The 13,455-nt window shown below is 45.2% G+C and overlaps 1 protein-coding gene across 5 annotated transcripts in view; it reads right to left on the bottom strand.

Annotated features, from left to right (window-relative positions):
* Positions 1-13,455, bottom strand: part of ZNF516 (zinc finger protein 516) — a 113,831-nt gene that overhangs the window by 96,423 nt on the left and 3,953 nt on the right. The window contains exon 1 of one of the 5 annotated variants that reach the window (XM_019715535.2): positions 13,312-13,436. The exons of 3 other annotated variants lie outside the window; for them this stretch is intronic. The gene's annotated coding sequence lies outside the window, so the exon portion shown is untranslated. Of the gene's footprint in view, positions 1-13,174; positions 13,221-13,311; positions 13,437-13,455 lie in introns of those variants that run through there. One more of the 5 variants, XM_074339828.1, reaches the window with a different exon arrangement.

Below are 13,455 nucleotides of genomic sequence, written 5' to 3'. Positions count from 1 at the left end.
TGTTAAGGCATCGGGTACCAGTTGTCAACATTTAATTCTGGTTTAATAATTGAAATGTGTAGCTTCATAGATTTCTCTGGAATAATGACGTTCAGATGGAATCACTGCCAGCACAGGGAATTCCACAGAAGAAACAAAGTGAGCATGGTGGGGGTCTGGGAAGGGAACCAGGCTTGTTCTTAGCTACTAAGTTCTTCTCATTTAAAAACAGCACCCAGCCCATATTCTTAGCAGCAACTTCAGACATCTTAAAGTGAACTAAACAAGGTGACTTTCGAATGAAGATGAAAGAAGTTCTCGCCTGATTAAATGCGAGTCTCCAATTCTGGGTCTGTCTCCCACTAACCTCCAAAACTAATCACAATTTGTCTAAGAAAGCTTGTTTTAATCAGAACACTGAAATTTATTGTAATCCTGAAGTGCCATCTGACTAGCAGTTCCTAAGGCAATCGAACACCTATAAATTTCACATGACTGGTAGAAACCGCCTCAACTCTTGAATACCCCAAATGGATGGCCAACAGGGGGTGACCGGTGACGGAAGCTTAAATTATTTTCAAGGGCCCACTTATGAAATCTAACTCATCGAGAAGCATGTAGGTTTGCAAAACTCTCCAAAGAATTTTAGGTCCACACACTAACAAATGGTGATCCTTACACTAAAGGTTCACGTTTCTCCTTTAAGTAGAAATGTCCCTTAGCCTAAGTTTGCATATGTCCAAAGCACTGCTGAGCCAGTGAAACAGAAAACAATAAATAGTACTTTTTATCAGAGCCGAATAATGCAGACTTGGACTTCGTTACTCCACCTGAACGTTGGTCGATCTTATTAAAAAATAAAAATCTGATTAAGTTTTCTGAACATTGATACTGCAATTCCACACACAAGACAGTAAACAGGAATCTAGTCTGTTTCGACACCATTTCACTATCAAAAGCAGCATTTCAGTGACTGATAGGGCAAGAAATGGAACTTGACCCTCAGTCAGAATAATGAACTACTTGCTGACCTGAACATCTGGATTTACAGGCAGGGAGAATAGGTAAGACACCAAGTTGTCACAAAGAACGGGTTAGCCCCAGAATGAGGAAGCAATATCTGTGTCTTTATGTCTCACCTTGAAAATGTGACAAAACTGAACCACCAAAGAGAACAGCAGGCTTGAGACACCTGGAGAGAAGGCCTAGCTTAGCTCTGTGACCTAACAACCAGGGCTTGCTGGGGCATGCGCTAAATATCCCACCACCATGTGATTCTCCTCCAGTTTTATACTGGGAGCCCCCTGCCCCCTTCCCTCCCACCTGGCTTCTGGACCACCCCAAACACTCCCCAGCATCACAAAATGGCCCATCGTAGGTCCCGAGGCAGGAGCCCCTCCCGTCATGCCCCAAAGTCACCACTACTGGAGGCTGGCTTCCACCCAAGGCTGTTTCATCACTGACAGCTGCAGTGCCAGAATCAACGGCTCTGACCTTGGATCTCGCTGTCATTCCTAGTGGCTTGGGAACAATACACGAATCATACTCAAAAACTACTATTGACGTGAACGAAAATTCATTCCACTGCATTTAACCGTCATCTCCTCAAACACATCTTAAAGGAGATTCCTCCGCTTTGACAAAGTTACTTACTCTCTCCCTTCTGAGAAACAGCTTTTCTGAACCATCATTACCCAATGTGAAAAATGTGAAAATCTACATTTTTATTATTCTTAATACTATTACCTTTAAATGGCCTATTAAAAAGGACTGCATACACTTGTTCCAGATGCATTCTGAGGAGGACAAGTTTTCCCGTCCTTCCACGTAGCCTCCTACACACCTGCTCTGACACAGAGCTGGATGCATAGCAGCTGCTGACCCAACCACCATCCTGGTCTCCAGGACCAGCAATGGGGTGAAATGGCAGCAGGTCCATCCATGAAGAAGGTGGGACGGAGCCCTGTGAAACCATATCTCAGTAGTATTCTATCCCCCTAACCACCCCCAAGCCCCGAGTAAGTGTTTTGTGCATGTGCTGCCACTGCACAGATGTACAGAACAGCGGCTGGGCTGGGCCCAGGCTCACAATGCAGGTTGGCCGGAAACCCAGGCCAGTGACCGGCATCTGCACTCTGTAAGTGTGCTGTGGTCCTGCCACACTAACCAACTGAAATGAGGCAAATAATGGTGAAGCAGGCTTACGACTTAATATGCATTATAAATAACATCTACCTACTCAATAGACCACCCTTGTCATCTCTTCTAAAATAAACAGCTGATCTTTGTCACGTGCAAAAAGTAGAGAGAAGCAAATCCCTCCCACACTCTACCTGCTGGATGTAAAACTACCACGAGATGAGACAGAGAATGGACTCAAACCATTCTGACTTCCCTTCTGTTTTCTGAAATTCTCAGGTTTTCTGTCTTCTGAAACCCGCAGTTCAGTCTGCTCTAGTTAGTTGCACAGCATTCCGGCTCCCCTCTTCCAAAGCTGCCAGGCCCTGCATGTGGTCCCGCACTGGCCAGGGAAGCCCGGGTCTCACCCCATTTCACAGATGAAGAAGCTGCGTCTGTGACTGGCCTGAAGTCACCACTACTGGAGGCTGCGTCTCATCACCTGCAAGCTCCTTTCTACACGGCTGCAGGCCAGAATGAACCACTCTGGCCTTGGATGCTAGATCAGAGGCGGGGTCTGGCTGCGGGGAAATACCTCGACAGGATGGCTCTTTGTTAAGAGCACATCGGGTCAACCTACCCAGGACACACAGAGGGACAGACACGCTGCAGGGTCAGGCCCCCCGCCCGCCCAGTGCCCCAACACTGCCACCACTGGCTCCTGGCACGGATCCCAGAGTGGTAAAAGGGAACCTTTTCCCTTTAAGTGCTAGGATTCAACTGCACTATCTCCAAAGTAACATATCTTCCCTCAGTGTCCTTGTTCAAAAATAGCTGAACTTGCACAGTGGGGATTTCTGACTCACCCTCAGCACGTGGCCACAATTGGTGGCGGGGGCTTCCCAAACTTACATGGGATCCCATGGAATCCCAGCCCCACAGCTGCACCATCCTCTGTGGGGGCCAAACGGGGCACATCCAAACTGGGATGAGGTGGAGATGGAAAATACACACCGAATTTCAGACTGTGTTTAAAAAAGGAACAAAAATATCTCAGTAATAATTTTTATGTCATTTACATGTTCAACTAACAACTGGATATATTGGATTAAATAAAACATATTGTTAACATTAATTTTACCCATTTATTTAGCCTTTCTGCATGTGGTTACTAGAAAATCTAAAGTGACAGCCACATTGTATTTTTGTCAGGTGGCAGGGTCCCAGCAAGCCTGGTCAGCACGCAGCAGCCCCCAGGGCCACACACGGCCTGCCTGACACCGCTGTTTGGGTGGCTTGTGAGCTAAGAATGGTTCTTACTTTCTTAAGTGGTTGTGGGAAAAAATCAAAATAATATTTTGTGACAAGTGAAATTATATGAAATTCAGGTTTCAGAGTCCATAAATCACATTCACCGGCTGACATGTGGTCTGGGGCTGCCTCCCTGCTACAAGGCACAGTTGGGTGGTTGTGACAGAGAAGGGATGGTCCACAAGGCCCCAGATATTTAATATCTGACTTACAGAGAAAGTCTGTGAGTCCTGCCCTAGAGTGTTGGGAAGGCAGGCCCGGTTTCCGAAGCTTGGGCCCCGGTGGATCCTAAGATGATCTGGGGAACAACAGAGACGGAGCGCGGGCTCAGCAAGGGGGGCCGTGGCCCACCAGGTGGCTGGAGCGCTAGAGGCTGCCCTGCTTCAAACCCTCAGACCACCCTCTACATTTCTCTTCCATGATGGATTACTCAAAATCTCTGCTCTTCTTCAGAGCAGACATGGCCAGATACTAATCGGGTCCCCAGCTCAGAGGACCCTCCACACTGGCTCCCAGCTTCTCTTAGGCGCTTCATTTGTAACCCGGGCACCTAGAAAGGGGACAGGGAAGGGGGCGGGAGGGGGACACTGGCCTCCCATACTCTGATACAGCTCCACATGGCTCAGACCAAGACTGAAACTCTCCACGTTTGAACAAGTGTGAGGAAGGCCACAAACTCAGAGCAGCTGCTCACAGGATGGCCCCCTCAGCAAACCCAGTTATGGCACAGTGACCGGGTCACTTAATCGTGTGGGTCCCTGTGCCCTCATGGGGGACAGGGCTAACACGATGCCCTACCCCCTAACTGGTACAATACGCATAAACAGGGCACATAAAGAACTACGGGCAAAGGAAAAGAGGTTTAGAGAGGACAGTCAAGCCATTTACTTGGGAGGGCTGGTTCTTCAGGCATTCCCCATGTTTGGTTCAAGTCTATATACAGAGGGTGCCAAAAAAAAAAAATGTGTACACATTTTAAGAAAGGAAATAACTCTATTTAAATAGTAATACTCAATATATACCGATAACAAAATATGAATATAAGTCATGTGTATACATGTGTTTGGTAACCCCCCCCACAGTGAGTCATTAGTAATAAAAATTAAACTTTAATACAATGGGAAACTGTAATGCCCAATAACTTGGGTCATATTGTCATGGTGATTCAAAAAATAGTTCTCAGTGTGTCGTATTTCGTTCTTGTGCCCTCGGCTCTTCGCATCAGAGCAGCTACCTTTCCAAAGCCACTGTGGCATCAGCCTGAAGAAAACTGTCGAAGGCGCTGTGTACATCAAACTACGCAGCCTGAAAAACAGTGTAAAATTCAACAGACATTTCCTGATGGCTGGCCACGTGTTAAAAAAGGCTTTTCTTTCACAGGAGACCCGGTGAGTTTCACCCGCTTGTCATTCAGCATATAAATGGCCACACTTCACCCTGTTTGAGTGGCCAAAAAGATCAGGTTCTAAATTCTGGTTCAAGGACACCCACTGGAGGGGACATACGATCGGGATACGTAATGTCCCCCCACCCCGCTGTGACCTGTTACTCCACTTTCCTTTTCTTGATTTTCACGTATGTTTACGATGAATTTAATATGTAACTCCAAGTGCACCCCACACCCTGTATGGGACAAGATGGGTGCACACAAGCAAATCGTCACCAACCACATGCAAATAATGAGATTTCGATTATCAGAAACTCAAACAAGCCAGCTCACTCTCAGGGGCATGAGTGAGATGATGGCCACACAGTGTCACACTAAATACATAAATCTTTGCAATTCTTAGTTGACAATGGTCATAACAGATTTTGAGAAATTTCTAGAAACGTCACAAACTACCTCGGATATAGTTTCAGGTAAATAATGAAAAAGTACTCAGTACTATCCTCTTTAGAAAAGGACAACAAATCCTAAATTTGGGGGTGAACTTACTGATGTTTCCTCTTCAGGCTAAACCTAGAATGTCAGCTATGTTTGTTCACATAGAGAATGCAACAGGAGGCAGGTTTTCTAAGTGGCTTACACACAGGGAAGAAAAATTCACTGTACTGGCCGCTCCCAGTGTCCCTGGTGCAGGCTGAGGGGAGGAGACTCCATGTGCTGGCCTGTCTGTAGGGTCCCCACAGCACCCAGGAGCAGACAAGACGCTGACCAGCCAGTCCAGGAGTGGCTGTGTGCAGACATGTGTCGAACTGCCTTCTGAGCAGAAAACGGGAAACGCACGATTAGCTGTGTTCAGCTTGCTCCTCTCCCCACCTTCTCTTTTTCACTGTTGCCATCTTGTCCACCTGCACCAAGGTGTGGTTAGTGCTCTGGCTCACAGCTCCCTCTCAAGCCGGGACCTCTCTGGGCCCCAGTGGTCCCGCTCCATCACACTGAGACGCGACCCTTGCAGACATCCAGGGCTCCCCAACTCTGGTGCTCCATCTGTTGCTGCAGCTGAGAACAGCATGTCTGCGTGAATCTGGGGACTGTCCCACACTTCATTTGTCTTCTCTGATCCCCCTCCCTGCCACTTTTGGGTGGCTTTGTTCTTTTAGGACCTTCCCATGCTAGTCATTGACTTTCTATATTTACTTCCATAAAAAATGATTTTGTGAACATGTTACCATTGGGTTTCCCAAGAAAACATGTGTCACAGCCCTGTGCTGAGTGGCGAGTCTGTGCAAACAACTGCGGGGTCTTTGGTGACCTGGGATTCCTGATTTCCTCCATGTCTGAGCTCTGCTGCGCTGCAGGAGCCTTTGAATGGGGTGACCCTTCAGTTCTCACACTGACACAATACACCCATTGAGAGGTGCAAAAACTCAGTCCGCCTCTTTCCTTCTCTCTGGAGCAAGGGCATCAGAAAGTGAAACTGAGGTGGGGACAGTACACTGTCTCCTATCCTAAACAAGCAGTCACTCGCCGGGTCTACACTGCAGCATGACCCGCTCACAACAAGCGTCCTGAAGGCAGGCTGCTCCTCCTCCTCACTCTGTGCACCAGCCTGTCGTCTCAGGAAGAAGACTAACCTGGGGGCCAGGAGCCTGGCTTTGGATCCATGCATCATTACAGCCAAGTCACTAAATCCTTCTGTGTTTCAAGGCCTGTAACATGTCAGGATTCACCCAAAAATCACGTCTCCGTTTCCTGCCAATTATAACACATAGATTCACCCTCAATATTAACCTTCTGAAACGTCCAAAGAGACATAACTGAAACTCACAAAGAAAAGTAAATCATCTTCAGAGTAAATGTTGTCCTTCATGGTCATTGCCCAAAATCGATTTAATCCTGCAAACCAATCTAAAATCCATACTCAGAGCAGGGAGTGGTCAACTCACTCAGGCCAGGAAGGCCAAATGTAATAACCACCACCTTGTAAGCACCTACATGGGGCCTCTGGGGCCCAAAAGAGCTGATGCACTTTCCAGAAAGGTCCACCACCTCCATGAACAATGGGAAGGCCGACCTGAAGGACTGCCTGAAACGCACCCTGGCAGCTGCCCCTGCACGTTCGTAGCCGACCAACAAACCTGGACTGTAAATCATCTCCCGCATGCAGATAAAATACCAAATTCTAACTGCAGGAAATTCTTTGTGTAACCAAATCCTACAGATACTTAAAAATGTGTAGCTATTAGGAAAATTAACCTTCCCTTCTAAAGTTCAGATTCTAAGCAGACCATAATCTTTCATCAACCTAGAAAATAACTGATAAGCCAATCTTCCTGTAAAACCATTAACAGATTCTGCTTTTCTGTCACCAGGGTAATTTACTGAGGCCAATTTTAATCCTACCACTAAACCACTAATCCCGTGACTCTACAGAATTGTCCCCAAGTTTGCGTTGCTATGGCAAGTACTTTCACATTCGCAATTCACTTACTCAGTCATATTTTTTAAGTTGGCTTGATGAATGAGATCATCTTTCTTACTTCTTATGTGAAATAGTAAAAAGCCATTTTTGAAACAAGGAAGCCACTTGTGCACCGGAGCTGTGCCATACAGGTCACAATCATACTAAACGATCCTTGGTGTTATTCAAAGGGACAAATTATCATCATTACGCTAATGGTCACGCTAAAGACATGAAAAGCTTCGGTAGGATGAATCTAAATCGGGTGGGAAATGATTATCTATGCGAATGGGGGTATTTTCTCAAATTGGCATAAAAGTGTCCTCTGTGTCACTGATAATGTCAATATAAATTATGCGTCACCAAAAGCAGCATTCATTCACATTAGGAAATTTCCTGAGTGACACCCAAGCCCCAGCTTTCTCTGCACAAAGGCCCTTCTGGGGGCCCACATATGAATGAATAGAAATGTGTTTCCTTCTTGCCTTCCAACAGGAAAAACACTGTGATTAAAGCTACTGGGACAGAGTCAACCAGAGACAGGTATCCAGAGACACACTGGCTTGCGTGGCAACACCACAGCCACACAGGATGTTAAAAATGGAGACGGAATCCTCAGCGATGCTCTGTATTAATATATTTCTGAGATATGGCTTAAGAAGCCACCCTTGTGAATTAAATATGAGTCAATCCAAAAATGCAAACCTGTACAACGTTGTGTAAACAAAATAAATCCGGAAGTGAAAACATGACAGATCCGCCTCTAAATAATTCCAGAACTGCACCACAAAAGTTTAATTAAACTATGAAATAGGATCTGTTCACTGATTCGTCCATCCATTAAAAACAAACAAAAAAGCTGTCTTTCAGGGGAGAAAACCCATTTTTTAGCTCTAGTTAAAATCACTGGAATCGTCACAAAGGTAAACAGTGTAGGGCCACCCTCACCAGCCCAGCCCTCAGCCCCATGGTGACCAGCAGAAAGCGGAACTATTCACGTTGGGCTCTGAGCTTTCCTGAATTAAGACTGTCAGTCAACACTTAATGTCAGGTTATTTCCACAAAAATTAGTTCAGGAATAATAAAAGTGACTCTTGCTCACTACCCTGAAACATCAACTGAACAAGCAGCGAAAGCCAGGAACAGCCTCTCTGCAGGACTTGTGCTGCACCCTTCACTGTACTAAATTCCAAAGAACATTCTGGAATGCTTAAATAAATCAAGGCTTAAGGCAGCACCGAGCCAGCTCGAGCAATATAGGTTAAATAGTGCCATATGGAAAGACAGACACATGTTGCCCTTTCTGAAACAAAGGGGGAAATTCCTAAACAAATACCCTTTACTCCACATGGGAAGAGCTGAAGACAGAGGGTTTTTCAAGTGTTACTAAATATTGCTAAAAAAAATTTTCTGAATTAACCATTAAGAAAAAACTAGAGTTTTAACAGAGAACCTCGGTTTTGTAAGAGTCTCCCTTTAACTGTGTCCTGAAAGCTAATACCACGTTAGCCCATCTACGCTCACCATCCCTAAGCGAGCAAGAAAATAACAGACCAGCTGTGTGATGGCTGAGCTGACATCAGCAATTCCCTGGGGTTCTAGAAACAGTGAGACAAGTCTACCTGCAAGGAATAAAACACCAGATTAATTCTGTCTTGAAAATAAAATATATTAATATCTATCCTATTTTCACCACGACGCGGAGGAGCTGTCTGAACTTCACAACAACATATAATATCTAGCTCTTAAAGTGAATTTAACAGCTTGATTAAGTTCCTGACCAAACCACACACACACACACACACACACACACACACACACACACATTCCAGCAAAAGAAAATCTATCAGAATGCATATCTGAAGTAAAGAGTAAAATGTATCTAAATCTGACATAGTTGCCTTTGAAACATTATTTTTTTTTCCTATTCTCCTGTGTGGTATTTTACTCATTACATACATTTACATGTTTGCCTTCTAAAAATAGTTGCATTTCTAATTATTCCTGCTTTGTAATTTTCAGTACCATTTGAAGTGAAGCCTAAATGCCAGATCTTTTTTGGAAAACTACTTTTAAGGAATGTTGAGAGCCACAAAATTACACTTCTTTACAATCTCAATGTATGCCGCTGGAAAACATTTCATTCTGGACATAAATATGACAGCCAGCACTAGCTTTGGACAGAAAAGCTTCAGCTGCTCAAATCACGTGCAGCCAGATTCAAGGGACAAAGAATACACAAACGGACGGTTACAACTGCTAATTTTTCCATTTGGCTCAAATATGCTTCATAGACCTTAGCAGATAGTGCAAATCTCAAATGCAAGTAATGCATTTATCGTACCCATATTCATATGTATCCTTCTTGAACAATTTAAGTCATACCCCTAAAATAGTCCTTGTGGAAGAAAACTAATTTTAAATAAAGATACTTTTGAAAGAACTGGATGAGACATTTTAAATTCATAGTGAAAGTTTTTCTTTATTCTTCCTATAAGGTTAGTTTAATAAATTCTTCATCAATAAACATTTGATTTGATTCTTTTCTTAGAATGGGTTTGTGACAATTTGCCAATATTCCTGAAAACTGTAAAATATGCATAGCTAGAGTCCAGTAATAAAGAGGATTTCCCCCATAAATCACTCCCCACCTCTGGTAGAAAGTGGGGGGAGGGTGATCTCAACTCACTCCGGGCAGAGGTCACCCCTCCATCAAAGAGAAATGTCCTACCTCCCAAACCCCAAACTCACTTGTTTCTGGAACCAGAAAAGACTAAGGCCAAGGCTTGAATCTATCAAATGTCATCACTGTTGTGGCCCCAAAATACATTTAAACCCTTAACAGACTGCTGCCAACATACTGTTGGCCATGGTGGAACGGCTGGAGGTGACAGCCCCAGAGGGAGGTCAGGAGGGAAAGGAGGTACACAGTCGCAGGAGTTAGCACATGCCACCAGTTAGAACAGCCACACCAACACAGGAGTCGAATAATTGCTAGTCCCCAGACTCACAGGGAAGCTGAACAGAGCCCATGGACACATATCTGCGTCCACATCTACATCTGCCTCCTAGAAGCTCCATCCTGCTCTCTGTCTCCGTGATACTCCTGGAGGGGTCTTCCAACCAACACCCATTCAGACTTCAGAACCCATCACATCCTGACACAGCAATTCACTTAAAAAACGCAAATTCACATGAGATGCTTCCACCTACAGGATAAGGGTCTGGGAGTCAAAGATGTGAACGCAATTAATTCTTCCCGTTTAGACATTAATAATTCTGGAAGTGCTGGAGATGCTGGGTGCTGACTGGCTGCTGGCTGGGCAGTGCTGGGCACTGGTGTGGCAGAGGAACAACTGAGGGGCCAGCCCAGCTGGCGAGGCTCCCTCTGAGCTGTCCGCGGGCCCACTGTGCACACCTCTGCACTACATCAGGAAGATGCGAGTTGGGTGAACTCTCCCCAGGCCTCCAGTGGGGGAGGGGTTAGGGCAGCCAACAGATGCATTTTGGAAAGAACTGACTCAGCTCCATCCAAGTGCTAAAATGTATGAACACTTGCAGCGTGTAAGATACCTGCTTTTGAAGACGGAATGTCACGTCTACATTCAAATATTTATAAAGCAGACGATCTAATGAAATAAATTGAACTTTTTTTCCTGCTTTCTTCTGTTAGTTCTGTGACTTCTGCTGAAATCTATGCCTATCATTGAGTTTATGTGTCTCCAGATAAAGTGGTCATCAAACACCAATGAAAAAGTTGTTTCCTTCACATGTAATAGAGATGCTTTATTCAGTTAGAAATCTAGTTACATTATAAGCAAAATGCCAGTTTTAACTATATAATCAATACATGCCCTTTCCTCCAATGTGCAAAATGGAATGAAAATGAAAATAATGTACCATCTTGAACATTTAAACCAAGCACACTATAACAGGAGAGCACACACGTTTGGACAAGCTCCTTCCTGCTGAACGCAACCAGCTTGTATTTCGGTTTCCTATTTCTGTGGCATTAAGGTATAATGCAGCTGAAACTCTAAACACAACCTCCAGTCAGACTTACGGCCACTCCCACAAAAATTCTTTTAAAAAGATTCCTTCTGGTAAATTGCGAACAAGAGCCATGCATATCCTGGAAAATGAATAAACAAAAACCCACAACAGCCCAATAAACTGAGTACTGGTGTTTCAAGAACAATCCGTGACTAAAGTTTACTTAAATCCCCAGGTCACATTATCATTTTCCCGTATTGGGTAAGGCTGAAATCCATCTGTTAGAGCATACCCCATTTTGAAGTGTGCTTTAAATAAGCCTCCTTTTTCACATCATTGCTGCGAAATCTCAACATCCAATGCTCCAATATCTCCATGTAGGACCAAGTAAGGTAATGAAAGTAAACTTTAATTTATGGAAGTGGAGACAACGTGCTTTTAACATTGACCTGTTTCTAAAAACATCTCATTCTATTCACTCCATGTGGGTTTCTGGGACAACATCTTGTCCAGTAAGAAATGTGGGCCTTCAGACTGACTAATCTCTAACTTAGTCAGGCAACTTTAAAGGTTGTTTACAAATAACAATGGGATTAACACTAGTCATGCTAGGTATTCTCAGGTCCTGGGGACTAGTGTCAGTTACACATCCCAAAGTTAAAATTCTTGATCTAGTACGTTTCAATATACTACGCCTTTTGGGAAGATTACTCTGACAAACCAAAGCGTTCTGAAATTAAAATAAGCAACACTCCTGTCCTTCCATCGGTGAATACGGTACCTACCAAATATGCACTCCGCTGTTTGGTTTCATTTTAGAGAGGCGTTCTCACTCCCTTTGGTTAGCTTTATTACACATTCCCCAGGATTTTTTTTTTTTTTTTTTTTTTTTTTTTTTTTTTTTGGTACAGTGTTACTGTGCTCTGAAAGTTTCAGTATATTCACATTAGCACATTTAAGAAAACCAAGTCCCACTAATGAACTAAGAAAAATATTAGACATGCTATGTTCGTATCTGAGCACATCAAAACTCCAATTCCATTACCAAAGACTGGGCCTTGCTCAGAGCTGTTTCTCTCAGGCCCGCTGAAGGTGGTATGGCCGTCTCACTGGTGAAACCAAAGATGTCCTCTGCTGTAACCCAACCCTCAGACCCAGGCACCCCCCACCCCCACCGGGCTCTGCTCAACTCACTCCAATTTTACCAAGAGGGGAAAACTATTCAAGTGCAGCACTGGCATGTGGTATATTTAATACTCGGCGGTTTGTGTAAATATATATAACACAGCTACTGTTTCGAAGCCATAATCAAAAAATGCAAAAGAGAAAATGAAGGAGGAACCAACAAATGATAAAATGAGCCTTTTACAAGCGGCAGGAGAAAGTAACCTATCAAATAGCACGCATGCCTAGTTCCTTAAAGCAGCACTTAAAACACTCCTCACCAAAATACTCAGATCACATTAATAGGGCTGCTTGAAAAATAATCTGGAGAAGATCCTGTAGGGGGAAGAGCCTCCCAACCCTGCTTCTACCCCGGTCAGTTCTTTAATGGTGTTTATTATGCAGCTATAGGGTGGAGGTACATCAATTTTTAAATCATGTTTAATCAGGATTGGAGGCTTAACGGCAGGTTCACGGAGAGAACTAATGTTTAATGAAGACCACCACCTAAAGTTCCTTTTGTGACTTGCTGTTAGGTGAGTGCGGTGCGCGGCCGAGAGTCCCGCAGCCTTGCCCTTTGTTACGCAGTGGACCCCGCTGGCAGGCCCGGCCCACGCCCACCAGCACCTCTGGGCTTCCAACACGGCCCCCTAGTCCACGCGAGCTCCTCCCCGCCAAGACCGGTTCAGGGCCCCCGACAGGACACACCCACGCGCACCAGCCCCTCGCGGGCGCAAGGGCCAATACCCTCCGTCAGTACTCACCACCCAAATCCGCGCGGGGCCCCCGGCCCGAGACTGAACCAGGTGTGAGCACTTATGTAATCCTCCTGGGGGCCACGCCTTTCCCACCACCCCACCTCCGCCAGAACAAAGTGAAGTTTAAAATAGAAACCGATTACCTGGCCTCCGCCGCGCCTCGGCCCCCCGCGCGCGCGGTCCGTGCCACGGCGGGGACCCCCGCCCCCGACGGACCTCCGCCCGGGCCAGGCCCCCACTCCCCGGCTGCCCACCCCCCAGACCGCTCCCTCCCCAGCTGGTCCCCC

The sequence above is a fragment of the Rhinolophus sinicus genome, linkage group LG09 (genome assembly GCF_036562045.2).
Source record: "Rhinolophus sinicus isolate RSC01 linkage group LG09, ASM3656204v1, whole genome shotgun sequence".
Lineage (NCBI taxonomy): Eukaryota > Metazoa > Chordata > Mammalia > Chiroptera > Rhinolophidae > Rhinolophus > Rhinolophus sinicus.
This window is presented reverse-complemented; position numbering and strand designations above follow the sequence as displayed.